We start from the raw sequence: 18,365 nt of genomic DNA, 5'->3' as shown, positions 1-18,365 counted from the left end.
TAAATTTAATTTCAACTTTTGAAGACATGATTAAGAGGATAAATAAAAATTAGGTTATAAGCATTTGCAAGGTTATTATAGTAATGATTTGGTTTGACAGATGTTGAGTTAAAACTCTCATCTTTATTCCAGTAAATGCTTCTCAGACAAATTTAGAGGAATTAGCTGCTAGTGTTTCACGAACCTTTAAAAGTAAAATTAACATCTGTTATGTAGACAAAAAGGAACAGAAAAAAAGAAAACCTATTTCACTAAATTTTCATCTACTCAAAGACGAAATATTATTAACAACAATTCATGTCATTATTAATCATAAAGTTGATAGTAATAACTATCATTTAGTTTGCTCATACTAATTTCCTAGTTTCCCAGTGGGTTAATTGTAGCCTATTCCCTATTTTTAGAGTAAAAAGGTAGTGGCAAATTCTTTGTCAATGTTACATAGTAAATAGCTGTGCTAGGATTTGAACCCAAGTCTTTATGATTCTGCAATGCCAGTGGTATTAGATCTGCACTGAAAATGATTAATTCTTATTTACATTGAATACCTTACATCTTGTTTCTCAACACACCCCACTTTGGGCATATTGGATCTATTACTGTTCAAAGATCTTACCATTCCTCATCTCAGCACCCTTATTGAAATGATGCCTTGCATCTGCAGGCATTTCAATTTCTAGAACTTTACTTATTATCTGATGTCAACTTCAGTTTTATAAGATGATTCCTGATTTTATCAAGTGGATATGAAATAACTTTTTGAACACTCAGAAAGAACTTTTATTCTCTCATGGCACAAATCATATCCTATTTTCCCTTTAGTTATTTGCATGTTCATAATGCTCCCTCCCCCGAAAACATTAAAAGCTTCTAGACCACAGGAATTATATCTTGTCCATCTTTGTATCCACTGTGATACCTGATGCAATAGAGTAATAATATTTTGTGTCTGTAGAGCCCTATGCAGTTTATTAAATATTTTCAAAAAATTCTTGATGATATAAAGAATAATTTTGTCAAGATTAGAGCTTTTCAAGCTGATATGACCTGCATCGAAAAGGGTATGCATACAGAATCCAATCATCAGATGGAGAATTGGATTGATTGACTTCAGAGGCATCTCCCCTGATGTTCCACAGATTTAACTTTTTAGTCATTTTGAGGGACTCTATCTCTCATGGTTATAAATGGGGAACAGGGACATTCAACCTGTACTTGAAGTTTGAAGTTAGGAAAATGACACCAAAGAGAAGGGTGAACTATAGTGTTACCAGATAACGGAGTCACGTTGGCTGAAGCACATCCTCATGACAGCTTTGTGAAGAGAGCGGAAAGGGCCATTTAGAAGACATATTTTTCTACTAGGTTGTTAATTCCCTAGACACCAAAATCTGAATTCCTCAGAAATGCTTCAATCTCTCATGATGATATTTATGTAGATTTCCATTGATTGCTTTTGCCAATCATGTAGAAGAGTAGTTTTCAAATTATTACTATGGAGTCAAATGACCTGGTGTGATGCACAAGGAGCAGGGGCCACTGCAGAAGGCTCCAGGCCCCCCACGAATTAATAGAAGTGTTACTTTATTTGTTAAATATATTGGAGTTGTTGGAAAAATATTTTATTTGAAAAAAATAGTTTCCTCAAGGGAAAAAAAAAGGAGACAGGAAGGAAGAGGGAGAGAGAGAGAGGAAGAGAGGGGGAGGAGGAGGAGAAAGAGAAGAACAAAAACAAGGACAAAGGAAGGGAGGCAGAAAGGAAGAGAGAGAAGCAGGGAAGATAGGAAAGGAGGGAGAGAGGGAGGGAGGGGGGTATATATTCACTGATCTGCAGAATTAAAGGCATAAGAAAGAACAGAAACTCTCATAAGTTTTCCTGAAAAATGGTGACTGAGAAATTAAAACTACTTCACACATATAGTTCAGGTAAACATGTAAATAGGGAGATAAAAATATATGTTCCAGATAGGGAATATGTATATACTTATATTACCTTTTTCCTAATATATGAAATCACAACAAGGAACAAATTTTTATCTAGCGATTGTTTTCAAGCAAAAAATGCTAAGAAAAGGGACTAAACTGGGGGAGCTAAGAGTTAATTGCCTTTTCTCACTGCTTATTCGCTGTCATAAAAAAAAGAGATATGTATTACTTCCTTTCTTCCACCTGTTAAAAAATCTATGCTGTGAGTATGTATCAGAAATTCAACTCCATGAATCACGGCAAAGAAATAAAATCCTCTGACTTTTAGAGTGTTCTCTCATTTGTGAGTGACACGACATTCCTTTTGTTACTTTATCACAGCTTCATAATCCTTAGGTTTAGTATACCGAAATTTAACTTTTTAGTCATTTTGAGGGACTCTATCTCTCATGGTTATAAATGGGGAACAGGGACATTCAACCTGTACTTGAAGTTTGAAGTTAGGAAAATGACACCAAAGAGAAGGGTGAACTATAGTGTTACCAGATACGGAGTCACGTTGGCTGAAGCACATCTTGTTTGTATGACCCCCAAAAGCAAAAGTAGTCTAGGAACTTTCGAAATGTCTACCAAGAAGCAATACAGGGTTGTGGTTAGGAACGCGTATTCTGAGTTGGGCTGTCTGTGTTCTCTAAATCTACTTCTATATCTTACTAACTTACTGAACCATTCAATGCTTCAGTTTCACCATTTGTAAAATGAAGATCATGAAGTATTTCTTTCATGGATTTGTTGATTGCATGAGAAAAATCCCTCCAAGAAACTTAGAATAATACCTGAATACATATGAAATACTCAGAAAAGATGAGTGAACATTATTACCGTGGACTTCATCAGTACAAATAAGCGAACACTTAAAAGGATAGTACCCACTGTGCTCTACGGCAGGACTTTTGCCACTTTGCATTGAGCACTTGTGGGAAACTTCAACATGGATCATATAAATGAATCAGATAAATAGCACTGAGTTAGAATCCCTGATGTCACCTTGAATAACTTTTAAATCAGTTTCTTTGCAAGTAAAATAGAAAAAAATAAAGTTTTAGGGATGTGCAAATGAGAAAATGGATATAAAAACTTTATCATAGGACCTGGGAAATGTTAATTACTCAAAAATTCACTCTCATTATTAATGTAATGGTCTAATTCCATTTGTGATGTTTGACTACTGGCAGCTTTTAAGGCCCACCCCACACTCTTCCGTTTCCACTCGACATCTGGGCAAGCTGATAAGAAATCCTGGTGCTGTGCCCTTGAGCCCTGGCAGGAAGTTCAAAGATTCACCTGCACAGAAACCCTCACCCTGGCCCTGCTCCCTACTCATTATAAAGATAGCAAGCCAATCTCCTTTCCCTGCTTTCTTAAACAATATTCAGACAACTTATTAAGTCTGCCTTTCTTGTCCCAGAAAGCTTCCTTATGTGATTAAAAAAGCTTGCATACTCTCTTGGTATATGTGAGTATCAACGGTCTGGACATCCTAACCGAATTTTAGGTGGGGTCTATCCTGCTCCTACAGAGTGGCTGCAATAAGAAGCCACCTCGTGAGCCACACGACCGCTTTGCTCATGGGAAGTAAGAATTCTTCTCTGAAGTAGAGGCTTCAGATAAACCGTGTCTGAAATACTCAAGCCATGTTGAAGGAGAGAAAAATTAATGTAACACCTCAGGTCATGTTCTTAGCAGCTTTGGGTAGAGTTTAACAAAGTATCATCGGAGGAACTGTTATTTTAATGAGTGTTCTTTGTTCACTCTGTTGACTTTTTTTTTGTGAATGTAATGCATATATTTGAAGTGTTTCCTTACATATTACTTTTCTTTTTGCTTCTCTTTTTATTATTATGTAAGTGTACTGCTTAACCTTTTCATGTCGTTTATATTCCACATTAGTGAAATTCTTACTTCGAATTTAATTTTTGTAAAGTTGTTCTCATTAGTCAATCTATTTTTACTTTCCCTGTCATGGTTTTTTTATTTTTTACAGAGTTACATTCTGTTTTATTCATGCTCCTTTTCATTCATCTTTTGATGTGTTTCTTTTCTGTAATAGATATCATATTTGCTCATCATTTGAATTGTGTTGTTGTAATAAGATTTATTCCAAACATGTCAAGATTTTGTTCTCACATTTTCAAGCTCTATGTCTTGGTTTCTAATAATCATTTTTTAAGTTATTTCATCCATAAACAAAGCCTCAGAAATCCTGTTATGACATGCTTGTTCATTTGCGTATCTGGATTCCAGTCATACTCTTTATTTTCTTTGGAGACAAATTATTTTTTCATGAAAATAGATTTTCATTCTTTAAGAATAAATAAAAGGTTAATAAATCTACACAGTTTTAATTTCAAAGGACATTACTATAGATTACCATTATATATGAAGTCACTTGACTTAGATAGCACTGATTATAACAAAGGAAATCTGAATAAAATTGAGTTGAGTGTTTTTTTCTGTGTTGTCACCTATCCTATTTTGTTGTAGTTTGGACACTTGTAAATGAAAATAGTATTTTTTTTCCAATAGTAATGTTATTTTTTTTTGTGAGGAAGATTGGCCCTGAGCTAACATCTGTTGCCAGTCCTCCTCTTTTTTCTTAAGGAAGATTGTCCCTGAGCTAACATCTCTGCCAATCCTCCTCTATTTTGTATGTGTGTCGCCACCACTCCGTGGCTTGATGAGTGGTGGTGGTCCACACTGGGATCTGAACCATGAACCCTGGGCCGCCCAAGTGGAATGCGCCAAACTTAACCACTACGCCACCCGGCCAGCCCCTCCAATAGTAATTAAAGAAAAAGAGTTAAAAATTATGAATTTTTGAGTTTCTTGAATTAAAGTTCTCATCAATTCAACAACTATAGTTATTGGTTTTTTATATTTTCTTTCATTTTATATGAGCTTTAAATAAATAATATATACCCAGTTCCTATTTTTTTACTTAATAAGTGGCAAAGTGAAGATTTCTAAAATCAAAGATTAGAACGAAAAGTTGATCTTTAAACAGTGAAAATGGATATAATTTGATCATAATTTCTTTAAATATTGAGTACATTTTCCTTCAGTGATTCTGTTCATGCTTTATATCATGCCTTGTTGGTTTTCCTCTATTAAGCCCCTTTGCGTTGAATCTATAATATAACTGACTTGAAATTTTTCTGGGGAGAAGCTAATTTTTATGCTTATTAGTTATTCCTTACCTCAAAAACAGCAAAAGTTGTTAAAAACTCCAGCCCACTGTCAACTTTATTCACTCTCACTGGCACTGGTTCATTCTTAGCCTGCGACTCTTTGTTGCTAAAGTGTCATTTTATCTTTTCCTGCTTCTCACGAAGTTCTTAAACAAATATAAGCTCAGTTAAAGAACGCATGAAAATCTGTTTCAATCTCTCAATATGTTAATGTTGCTTTGTTAGCTAGTCTCACTCAAAACATGTAAGTTGAGATAATGTGTTGTGGTGACGTGGACAAGTTCATGTAACATGGATAAGGGCAGTTTCTAGCATTGCTATGTGTCTAAGAACCTCCTCACAGAAAGGTCACAGGAATAGAAAATGTCAGGATAACTGCCTGGAGTCGAGGGGCGGTGGAAGGCTGGGGCAAGAAGTAGGACATTATGTTATAGGTATTTATGTTTATCTATTGATTGATAGATTTCATTAAGGTATTACTTAGATACAGTGAAATGCATAGATCTTAAGTGCAAGTTCAATGGGTTCAAGTATGTAGGTGATGTAACTAAAATCTTTCTCAAGATTTACATTGTCATCACCTGTAAGAGTTTGCTCACAACCCTTCCCTATCAATCCCAACCCTCACACCCACCCATGCCAGGCAACCAGTCTTCTGATTTTGTTAAGCACTTAGATGAATTTTTCTGTCAGAGAAAGTTCAGAAAGTTCAACATCTCCAATATGAATACTTTATATGAGGTTACCAGTTTATGATATTTGTGTATTATCTGGATCTTGATTAATATTTGCTAAGATTCTAGTGACATTGTTTTAGCTTAATGTGCATAATTTCTTTAGAGACCTACAAACAGCTGTCTTTTGTATGTTACTATTTTTGAAGGCAGGATGTAGGAATTTGGCAGTGAAAAAAGCAGATGGTGTATACTCTGGGATCTTTTCTAAGGCGTCAGATCATGGGTACGTGTGTGGAATAAGGAACTTTACATAGTCGGTGCCACGTGTTTGTCCAGCTATGGTCCGTGGACAGTCTTTATTAGGATCACTGATGATGCTCACTAAAATTCAAATTCCAGGGCTCTACTCCTAGACTTACTGAATCAGAAGCTCTGGGAACTAGGAACACACTGCTATCTTTTCAAGGTGGTCATCCCAAGTGAGTCACATACACAAATCCTGGCTCAAACAAGCAACTTACTTAGCCTATCTGAATTTTGATGAATTATTCTGAGCTTATTAATAGTTCTTAGATGAGGTAGGAAACCCTTAAGACAATCCCTCGCACATATGTTGTCCAGTTTTACTATTGTTATGTTTATTGTAATGAACACTTCTGCTTAAAATCCTTGAATGTTATCTTCTTGTTTTTGTGAAAAGGAATAAAGTCCATAACACCTTCTAGCCCCAACACATCTCTTCACCCACATCTCTAGCATCAAGCACGTTCTCATTCTCTGAGCTCTAGCCCAGCGGTTACTTGTCAGTTAATTGAACGTGCCACATTTCCTCTCAACTCTAGGCCTTTGGAGTTCCTGGAACTCCTGGAACACTTTTCTCTCTACTCTCTGGAAACACCAGTTCAAATGCCATTTCCTCAAAGTTTTCCTAATACACTTCCCCCAAATCTATCAAGTATCCCTAATTACGTAGTCTTCTGATACTATCACTATTTACATTTTTAGAGCATTTATCATAATCCCAATTTTATACCTGTCTGATTCTATGAATAGTGTGTCTACATTTGACTAAAACTCTGTGTAGATACTGTCTCGTTTTGGAAACCACTGACAACTAGTAAGTGATTAAAAAAAATAAGAGACTGAAGAGATATTTGATTTGTTAGGTTTTTCGTGTTTCTTAGTTTGTCCTAAGTTAAGGAACCAAATAGACTCTCACATTAATCTTTTTGTTTATATCATCTTTTCTTTTATTACAGTCTATAAATATACCTATATATATTAAATCGTTATGGGATTCATATTTTAAGGCACTAAGTCTCCAAAATTAAGGAAGCTATTGTACTTTGCTCTCTAATTTCAAACATTAAAACATGAAAAGTAAAACGGCCAACTTAACGTTAAATTTGAAGCTTAAATTTACAGAATAAATTAAGTACTTTCAGAAATCTCAAGTAAGGAATTAACAGGCTAGAGGTTGAACTAATAATCTTGACGTGGTTTGACCATCACTTGGTTTATTCTTATTACTCATTTATCTTTTTATTTACAAATCTAAACGGAATGAAATTTCTACTTTTAGATGGTACAGTAGAGCTATTAACAGAAGAGACACATTCACTCATTCGCTGTAACTCTGGACATTTATCTTGCTTTAAAATGCTAGTCTTTCCTGCCTTGAGTCTCTGACTGAGCAGGGAATGTTAATCTGTGCACAATCCATTTCTCTTTCTGCTGGGATTTTCTCTGGAATCAGTAGTGCTGTAACTGAGAAATTCTGAATGTGCTTCTTTAGGCATCTTTGTTCTGCATGGAGTCTTCTCCGAGATCTCATTTTCAGTTTTGGCTCCCACGGCTTCTTCTAAAACTGTCCAAGTCCTATCAAGTTGGTCCACCGTAAACTTTGCAACATCTTCAGTGAAGCACATTGGTGGCTTTATTTTAAGCACGTTTCTATGAGGTCCATCAGCACTGAGAACTGCTCACCTTTCTTTCATCTTGTAGATCGTGTGTTGAGTTTCAGCTGTGGCAAGAGTCCTTTCCAGAGGGTCTGTTAAGGACCGTCAATTTCGATAAAAAGGCCAATGACCCTGATATCTCCTATCAACATGTGTTTAGCCTTCTGTTTATTCAGCTACTCAGCAGATGATTCCCTACTTTCGTGACATTTCCTTGAAGGTCTTCATTTTCAATTATATCCGGGATGATCAAACAAACAGCACAAGATACTGGATTTCCTCCATACAGTATTGAAATACTCCATCCCAGAGCTGCTGAAAGCTTCTGCAATTTCTTTAGCTGTTACTATATATGCCATTGGATGGCCATTGCCTACTGGTTTTCTCATTGTGACAACGTCCAGAATAAAGTCTTAGCCATGCATTTGGAAGCTTCAGAAATGTTTCTCAGCTCTGCCAAAGCCTCACCTTAATTTTTAGTTAATTAAAATTTAGAGCATGACAAACCTAATTTTTCTAATTTTCCATCCTTTTATAAAATAAAGGAGCACAGTTTTGTGTTAATAATGATCATTTAGGAAACACCTAGCTATTTTAAGTATAGAAGACAGAAGTTTTATTATTTTGAATTTGGGACCTAAATTTGAGAAAGGTAAAAAATCAAAAAAAACAATTGCCACAGGAAAAAGATATAAACATAAGTCACAGGTATCCAAACATAAGTTATAGTATTCAATATGCAAGAAATAGTTACACATGATATTTTCAAATACACAAACACACACATAAACACATATACTCAGCAATAAGAGAGAGTAACATCAGAAACTTTTAACTTTTACAAAAATCAATAATATTTTTCAAAGATAATTTACAAGTATGCCAAAAAGTACAGAGAATTAAAAATACATTTGTGATAAAAGGAACCTCTGTTACTTGAGCACAGAATAACTTGGGTTTAACAGACAGAAATCTCCAATTCTACATACTCCTTTTTTTGTTTGCATATCATACATTTAACAATCTGCAGTAAAGGAAGTACAAGCCATTTTTTTCCTTATGAATAAACCTGTCACATTTTACACCCCCAGAACTTATTCATCTGGACGTTTGTACCCCTTGATCACCTTCACCCATTTCTTCCACCCTCCACCCCCACCCCTGGCAACCGGCAATCTCCTCTCTCTTTCTAGATTGGTTTATTTAGATTCCACACATAAGTGAGATCATATAGTATTTGTCTTTCTCTGTTTGGATTATTTCACTTAGCATAATGCCCTCAAAGTCCATCCATGGTGTTGCTGATGGCAGGACTTCCTTCTTTCTCATGGATGAGTAGTATTCCAGTATATGTATGCCATATGCCACATTTTCTTTATCTATTCATCTATCAGTGGACACTTGGGTTGTTTCCATGTCTTAGCTATTGTGAATAATGCTGCTATGAACATGAGAGTGCAGATGTCTTGTCCAGATAGTGGTTTAATTTCCTTCAGATATAGATCCAGAAGTGGGATTGCTGGGTCATATAGCAGTTCTGTTTTTAATTTTTCGAGGAGTTTCTATACTGTTTTCCACAGTGGCTGAACCAATTTACATTCCTACCAACAGTTTACAAGGGTTCCCTTTTCTCTACACCTTCACCAGCACTTGTTGTCTCTTGTCTTTTTGATAATAGACATTCTAACATGCGTGAAGTAATATCTTATTGTGGTTTTGATTTGCATTTCCCTGATGATTAGTGACACTGAGCACCTTTTCATGTATCTGTTGGCCATTTGAATATCTTTAGAAAAATGTCTATTCAGGTTCTTTGTCCATTTTTTAATTGAGTTATTTGATTTTTTACTATTGAGTGTAATGGCATTTTTTATAGAAATAGAAAAAATAATTCTAAAATTTGTATGGTAACACAAAAGACCTCAAATAACCAAAGCAATCATGAGAAAGAAGAAAAAAGGTGGAGGCATAACACTTCCTGATTTCAAACTATATTACAAAGCTATAGTAACAAAAATAAGTATGGTACTGGCATAAAAACAGACACATAGACCAATGGAACAGAATTGAGAGCCCAGAAATAAACCCACGCATATATGGTCAATTGATATTTGACAAGGGAGCCAAGAATACTCAATGGAGAAAAGACAGTCTCTTCAATAAATGCTGTTGGGGAAACTGGATATTCACATGCCAAAGAACGATATCAGACCCATGTCTTACACTACTCACAAAAATTACCTCGAAATGGATTAAAAACTTAAACATAAGATTTGAAGCCGTAAAACTCCTAGAAGAAAATAAAAGGAAAAAGGCCCTTTGACATTGGTCTTGATAATGATTTCGTGGATATGACAACAAAAGCAAAGGCAACAAAAGGAAAACTAAACAAGTGGGACTACATCAAACTAACAAGCTTCTGCACAACAAAGGAAACCATCAACAAAAAGAAAAGGTGACCTACGGAATGGGGGATAATATGTGTAAAGCACATATCTGATAAGAGGTTAATATCCAAAATATATAATGAACTCATACAATCCTTAGTTGTATACAAAGTAGAATATTGTTTACACTGTGATAAAACTAGGAAGAAGACATAAAAAGTTGCTTTAAAACCAATATTAGTAAATTTAATTTTTAAAAAGAACCTTCTATTTCTCAGAAATATTAAATTAACTTTTAAACATAAATTATAAACCCCTGTATTCACAAATCATATTTTAAAAGACTCTTTAAATTGTGTTTAAAAGTTCTGAGTATCATTCTTTTCTTCTTATCTCTAACCAAAACCAAGGCTATTAGCTTAATTCACTGAAGTTAAGACTATTTTTTACAGGAAAAAAATATGTACTATTTAGCCATTTGCAAAGCTGTTCTGGGGAGAAAAACATTTTCTTTAGTAGAGTCAAAATATTTAAAGTATTGAAAGTTAAGCATTTTTTTTCAATTTCTTAAGGTTTTTCATTTTAAATTTATATAAATCCTAAATATATATCACTTAGAAACTGAGCTCCAATAGATTGTAAAAGACCTTAAAATCTGATTCACTGCGTGCTTGCTTTATGGAGCTTCTGAGATGAACAACCTTGTTCATATCAAAAGTTCCTCTGTCACTGCAATTCCAAATTGCCCTTGGTGAAATTACGCCAGTTAGAGAGATTTGCAAATGAGTTGGGATTGTAACATGAACCTGAAGGAAGCAGGTTTTAGTCTGGAGAGAACACAGATTTAAGAAACTCCATGAGAACAGCATTAGTCAGTAAGGATTATAGTTGAGAAACCACGCGTCTCCAGAACCTGGCCAAAGACTAGTCATCACCAAAGACTAGTGGCTCAAAGAAGGCCCCAGCCCTGGCAGAGGAAATTCAATAAAATATTCTCAGGAACACAAAGGCAATACTGAGGTATGTCCTTATAAAGTTTTCAAAAGGTGAACAGATATATCATTTGTCCAAAGGACACTGGTGTGACATGACATTTTGAAACTGTCAGCTTTTAATTGGTTGAGATGTCAATTTTTCTGACATGTCTCTGTCTCTTGCCATTTGAACTTCATTTTATAAACCAGGGGTCAGCACACTACAGCCAGCAGGCTAACTTCAGACCGATATCTGTTTGTGTAAATAAAGTTTTATTGGAACACAGCCTCATACCTTCATTACATATTGTCTGTGGTTGTTTTCATGCTATAAGACAGATTTGAGCAGTTGCACAAAGACCGTCTGGCCCATAGAGTCTAAAATATTTACTACCTGGCCTTTTACAGAAAGACATTTGCTGAACCTTGTTAGAGACATAAAGCCTTAGAGACAACGGACAGGTAGAGAGGATGGTTAGTGGCAAATGAATGCTTTGGAAGATCCCACAAAGGAAAATGCATACAAATTTGACTAAAGACCAAGAAGTCTGGGGGACTCTTTTCTCAGGACAGAGAAGAAAACCTAATACTGAGGACTCTCTGAATACTTAGAGCTCAGATTAAGCATAAAACTTTTTTCATACCCATGGGCAGGGTGGCTCCCCAGGGGAAGACTCCGGGTATCTCAGATGTTCACGCTGTTGTAGAGTTGGGCTTCCTATCAGCGTCAATGAGGGACTTGGCTAAATCTTGCTGGGGACCCTGCTCGCTAAGCTTCAGCAGCCTACGACCATCAGGGACACACAGTATCAAGTTTATTAGGTTGCTACAGCAAAAGAAAACACAAACCAAGAGGATTCTCAAAATAGGGAGTCAGGCAAGGTTATTTGTAGCAGTTTGGGTGCTGGAGTTAGTCACGGGATGGTATTCACAGGGAATGAATGGATTTTGTAAAATAAGGAGCTGCTGGAAGATCAGTGGGCTTACTTTTAAAATATACGTCTCTCTGGAGTTACTATTAGGTCAGTTGGTCTCTGTTTTAGCTTGGAACATATGTGTCTGGATAAACTAATGTTAGAATAGTTTGAGCCTAGATAGTTTATCTTGCATGTCATGCTGTCACACAGTTTATCTGTTTTGTGAGTCCTAATGCAATTTTGAAAATATGGTTTCTGTTTCAAGGTTCAGTATAAGAACGTGCATTGGAATAACAAACATCATATTCAGGTTTGTAGGAAGCAGATACCATTGAGGAGGAGTACAGCTTCTACTTGCACTTTTCTGAAATTGGAACAGCTTAGTTTATATTTCTTCTAAGCTGCCACCTCCTCCCTTGGCCTATGAACAACTACTGAGAAGAGTTAAGAGCGGAGTCACCAGATACCTAGTGCTCCCGCCAAGATCTCTCCTGCCTTCTTCCCCTCTGACATATTCAGCTTTGTCCCACTACTTTCTGCTTTAAACCCCAAAGAATTCTCAATGTTCCTTTTAGCCTATCACCTCCAGAAGCCCAGGTCTCCCTGGGTATGTCTTATGTTCAGACTATAGACTGTGGGCTTACAATACCTTTCCACATGAGCACTTCTTATGCCCTACTTGCTTTATTTTTTCTATAGCCCATATCATCGTCTGACATAACATGTATTTCACTTATTTTTTTTTTTAAAGTGTTGGTGCCCTCTGTTGTGGTAGGTAGAATTCTAAAGATGCCCTTTTCCTAAGATTTCTGTCTGCTTATTATTTAATCAAACACTAATATAGGTACTGCTGTTGAAGGGATTTTGCAGATGTAATAAAATCCCCAAACAATTTACCTTAAGATAACAGATATTATCCATTCATCCAGGTGGAATTGACTTAATCAGACAAGCCCTTTAAAAGCAGGGTTTCCACTGGCTGGTAGCAGAAAGGAAAAATAGAGATGTTCAAATTAAGAGAAGAATTTGATGCGCCGTTGCTGGTTTTGGAGATGGAATGGGTCATGTTCAAGAAGCAGCCACATTCAAGGAGCTAAGAATGGTCCTCAGTTGACAGTCAATAAGGAAATGAGACCCTCAGTTCTACAACTGCAAGGAAATGAATTCTACTAACCACATGAATGATCTTGGAAGCAGATTCTTTCCCAGAGACTCCAGATAAGAGCCTACCTCTACCGACATCTTGGTTTTGTCATCCTTGTGAGCTAGCAGAGGACCCAGCCAAAACCAGTCAGACTTCTGACCTACAGACCTGAGATAATAAATGGGTGATGTTTTCAAGCTGTTATGAGAGTAGAGATATTTTTTCCCCATTTTGTTCATTGTTATATTCTTAGTGCCTAGAACTGTGACTGACACATAAGAAACATTTCAGAAATTATTCCAATTAACTTTCTAAAGTAAACACTATGAATAATTTGAGATGATTTTAATCCTGTAGACTCACTCTAGATATTTAACTGTAAATCCAGTTGAGTAAAGGATTAAGGGTTAAAAGTTTGAAGAGTCCTCTAAAAATCTTACATAATCTCTGATAAAATTTTATTAAAATTATAAAAGGCATCAATGATGCACTTACAAGTGTTTAAATCTTTTTTTTTTTAAGATGAATTGATTACTAGACACTGAATACTTAATTTAATGCATGTTTTAGTGCACTTTATGTGACACAAATTAATTTGCAATAGAGGCAGGAAACCTATCTCTAAGGTAATTAGTCATGGTCAAGTCTTAATTATCTTCTTAAATAGGAAAACAACAGGCTTATAAAGATATCTACTATGGTATTCTTGAGTGGTACTCTCTTTTATTTGTTAGTAACTCTTTCCACTAAAGCAAAAAATTCTATGATATAAATTTTAACGCAAGGACTTTGAAGTAATGATATCCATTTTTGAAAACCCCCAACCTTTGAGGCTCTGTGCATTCCATCTAATCACACTGCAAGGTGCTTTTATCTCCACTTTATACATGAGGAGTGTGAGCCTCGGAGATATTAAGTAACTAACGCAAGGTCAGAAAAATTGAATCGGTAAGTTAAGATTCCAGCACAAGTTGTTGCACAACTGAAGGTCCGTCTTTAACCTATTCTGCCACACTGTCAACCAGTGATGTTTTGTTTACTAAATGCATCCATAATTATTATGAATATATATGAATTTACATCTATGTCTGAATATTTGCACAGTGTTTGTAACAGATTTATTGAATGTGAACAAGATATGATCATCATTTTCCTAGACAACAATTTTATCCTGGACACTTTGTTAAAAGGACTGGGCTGTGTGAACTTTTGTCATGAGGGCAATAGTAAGATTTACAAAATAAGTGCAAAAGTGAGTTGACTTTGATCTACAAAAAGACTGAACAACCTTAAAGTGACCAATTATCAATTAATTGACATTTCTCACTCCTTCTTTCTTTCACTAGACATTCATTGAGAGTACATCATGTGCTTGGCATTGTCCTCTATGCCAAGAGTAAAAGAGCTTCCCTTTTTTGAGGAACTGAAAGAAACGCACTGTTGTTGGATAATAGAGTCCACTGTGGGGGAAAGAAGCACATGGAGAGAGAGATTAAAAAAGGGTGAGATTTCTGTCTGCAATGCCCTCTAGGTCACATTAATAAAGTTGAAATTTATGTGGTACCACTGAATGAAATGCAATGAGTAGGTTTTTCATCTGTTCATTCATTCATTCAACAATATTCATTAAAGGCTTGCTCTGTGCGCTGTGTGCCGGGCGCTGCCTCACGGGTCAGGAGCCACAGACGGCTGTGAATTTGTCACTGTCAGGGTCCTTTCCCTCATGGAGCTTATTATCTGGATTGATGGTTTTGGAAGGGCATTCTGCTGCAACATAAATAATAAATTGTAGCAAGAAAAGACCAGAGAGAGGGAGCTGGAGCAGGAAGCAAACAGGGATGATTGTCTGAGCTAAGGACTCAAGATCTAGTGAGAAGGAAGTCACTGGTGACAGGGACGGGGTTATACTGGATGAAGGAGGCATTTAGAGCCCAGCTTCTTTTTGTAAAGTTGAGACTAGACAGCAGGTACCGTATGCCCTCATCACTGTATTTCCAGTCCTTGTCTACTAATTTAACCTGGACTCTAAACCATCACCTTTGCCAGGTCATTGATTCCAAACATTCTGGATTTCCAAGTGTGCCCAACATCTGCTTCACATACTAAATGGGACTGAATTGGGTGATTTCAGGTACTTTTTCATGATTTTTTAAGTTTACAAGTAACCACTATCTTCTGGATAATGAATACCTTGACTTTTTGGACATTTTTTTTTTCAACATTATAGGGATATAGTCACATTCAATTAAAAAGTGCACAGCATGGTGAAGAGTGATTAGTGAATCTCTCTTTTCCAAAAGTATCTACTAATCCACTCAAACATTTATAAGATGGTCGCTTCCCAAATCGATAACTTACTTCACTACCTGTTGGTGCATTTATTTTTTGTACTGTGCAATCGGTTCTTGTATAGACAGGTTTGCTCTATAATATTTCATATATAAATGTTGATTCTCCCTCACAGTTAAAAAAAACTGTTCAAATAGTTGTTTGATTTTTCTTCTCTACCCTTGAATGAAAAGGTAAATAAATTCACCACTTTTCTATTTTTCTTAGTTTTTAAAGTTGTATTAATCTTATAAAGTGCATGCTTTTAAAATGACATTTTGGTTTCAGGAAAGTAAATATATTCAACAATTTAATAATTTTCTAAATATTAAAGGTAGAATATAATTATAATTTGCAAAACAGTTCATTCTCCCACTACATTCTTGAAACAAAAATGTGAGTCCTTTTCTCATACTCTCTGTTTTCAGGCTCTCATTCTCTCAGAAAAAAATGATACTTGGGGCCGGCCCCGTGGCTTGGCGGTTAAGTGCGCGCGTTCCGCTGCTGGCGGCCCGGGGTTCGGATCCCTGCGCGCGCCGACGCACTGCTTCTCCGGCCATGCTGAGGCTGTGTCCCACATACAGCAACTAGAAGGATGTGCAGCTATGACATACAGCTATCTACTGGGGCTTTGGGGGAAAAAATAAATAAATAAAATTATAAAAAAAAAAAAAATGATACTTGGGGATTTGAAAGGTTCCAACTTTATATTTATATCTGAAAGGAACAAATTTCAGAATAAATTCTATTCTTAAGCCCCGGACAATTTTTAACATGTCTATGCTTATTTTTTATTAGTCGTATAATGGCTTATTAGTACATTTGATGGAAGTCACAGTGTTGGATTTGAATATATTTGTGTTTAACTTTTCTTCTGCTAAAGTTTATTTGTTTTGGTTTGGCTGTCTGTTCTATCTCAAGTGTTATACATTCAAACTTCAGTAGCATTATATTATAAATCACATAGAATAAGTTTGACAGTTTTGGAGAAAAAAATGTAGAATTGTTTCTTCAAAATGTCCTAGTGCTTTATAATCTTGAACTGTGTAAAAATTAAAGTGTATGACAGAAATGTTTACTATTTCTCACACATCCTAGGGCTGCTCTCATTTCTAATCTGTTAAACACTTTCTTGATAAAAAATTCCAACTTTATTTGCCTAATCCACTTTTTTCAGTCTTCCTTTTCCTCTTATTCTTAGCAATTTACTTAGCATCACAGTTGCATAAATGGAAAATTTAAAATCTGAAGATTTACATTGGGAAATTGACAGATACATTATAGATACTAAAGGGTAGGGCAGAAGGAAGGCTTGTTTCTAGATAGTAGTTTCTAAAAAAGTACCCTTCATCTGTTCCTCTGGTGTTAGTTCTATGATAAAATCTCCCTTGGAGAAAGTTTCTATATAATTCAGCCAGGCTTTCCTTATAATTTTCAAGAATTTGCCTTATGAATGAAACCTATTTGTGCTTGTGGTTCATGTCAAAATCAAATATTTTTCTATTACTTGGAAGACTTTTAAATGTTAATTGTCAGTATTAAAAATGTATTATTTTCCCACTCAAAATCGTTTCTGCTTTTAACAGTCAAGCATGCTAGGTGAGTGGCTATTCTCCATAGAAATTAACAATTACAGATTTAAAACTCTGTTTCATGTTTTGCTTATAAAATCTTAACGGTATCCTGTTTGCTTTATGGAGGCAGATTACAAAATTGACTGATAAGTTAAGAAGTTAATTTCACCCTTTTGTATAAAAACTGATATGGAAAAATCAGGTTTCATTAACTATTCAATGATTAATATTACTCTTCTCTCTATTGCAGGCTCTTGAGCGTAGAGGGCGCTGTTACATTAATGAAGATCACCATTTCAAGCAGTTTTGTGTACAGCTCCTTTTAATGGCAAGACCATCAGCTCCAATGTGTTACATGACTCCTAGTATTAATCATTTTGTCTTTCTCTCAGTAATATCTTTTTCATAATGCTTTAATGAAGTCCTTTCCATAGACTTTTATCTAAGATAAGTAAAGATGCGAATGTGAATGCATGGAAATATTTATGGAAAACATTAGCTCATATGTTAAATGCCTCATTAAGTTTCCTGCCAGCACCACTCTTAATTTTTAACACATACAATAATATATCATGACAAAAATCAGTCAACATGAGTCACTAGACATTAAATATTAAAAATTATGGAAAGACTAATAACTTGCTTTGACATTCTGGAAAGGCACACGTTTTGTCACATTTATGCCAGGATATGCAGACCACTATATTTAGTCTGAGTGATGCACAATAATTCTGGCAATACATAAAGTAGCCCTAGTTAATTGTTATGTTGATCATCCCAAGAAAAAGAAGATTGTTTAAAATATTGTGCTTTTGAATCGCATTGATCTTTAAAATTTTGTCTAGCTGGTTTGAAGATACAGAGGCTATCTAATAATCTAATAACAGGTAGTATCGCTGTGGATGTTTTCTAAAGCCAGAGCAATGAAAAGAGAGGCACCAAATTCTCAATTTGGAGTGCTATTCACTTCTCTCCTCCAAGCTTTTAACGCTTTACTCATTCTTAAATTCTGACTTCATGTGTTACCACCTGCACTGCTGTTTTCCTGAGGCGAAATACTCAGAGACTGGCCCAGCTTCTGGGAATGAGCCTTAGCAGACCAAATATATTACTGGAATGATTAGGAGATGTAGTTATGGGTTATCATCTAGCTTGACATACAATAGAATAGATGCCAGGCAAAAAACAAAACAATAACAACCTTGTAAACAGTACATGCATAAAGAGCCTTA

The 18,365-nt window shown here is 35.6% G+C and overlaps 1 pseudogene; it reads right to left on the bottom strand.

Annotated features, from left to right (window-relative positions):
* Positions 1-7,377: 7,377 nt before the first annotated feature.
* LOC101407868 (ethanolamine-phosphate phospho-lyase pseudogene) overlaps positions 7,378-18,365 on the bottom strand; it is a 31,262-nt pseudogene continuing 20,274 nt past the window's right edge.

Source organism: Ceratotherium simum, chromosome 17, assembly GCF_057802395.1.
Source record: "Ceratotherium simum simum isolate JZ-2026a chromosome 17, ASM5780239v1, whole genome shotgun sequence".
In the NCBI taxonomy this organism is placed as follows: domain Eukaryota; kingdom Metazoa; phylum Chordata; class Mammalia; order Perissodactyla; family Rhinocerotidae; genus Ceratotherium; species Ceratotherium simum.
The sequence above is the reverse complement of the archived record's forward strand: the minus strand, read 5'-3'. Positions and strand labels throughout refer to the sequence as shown.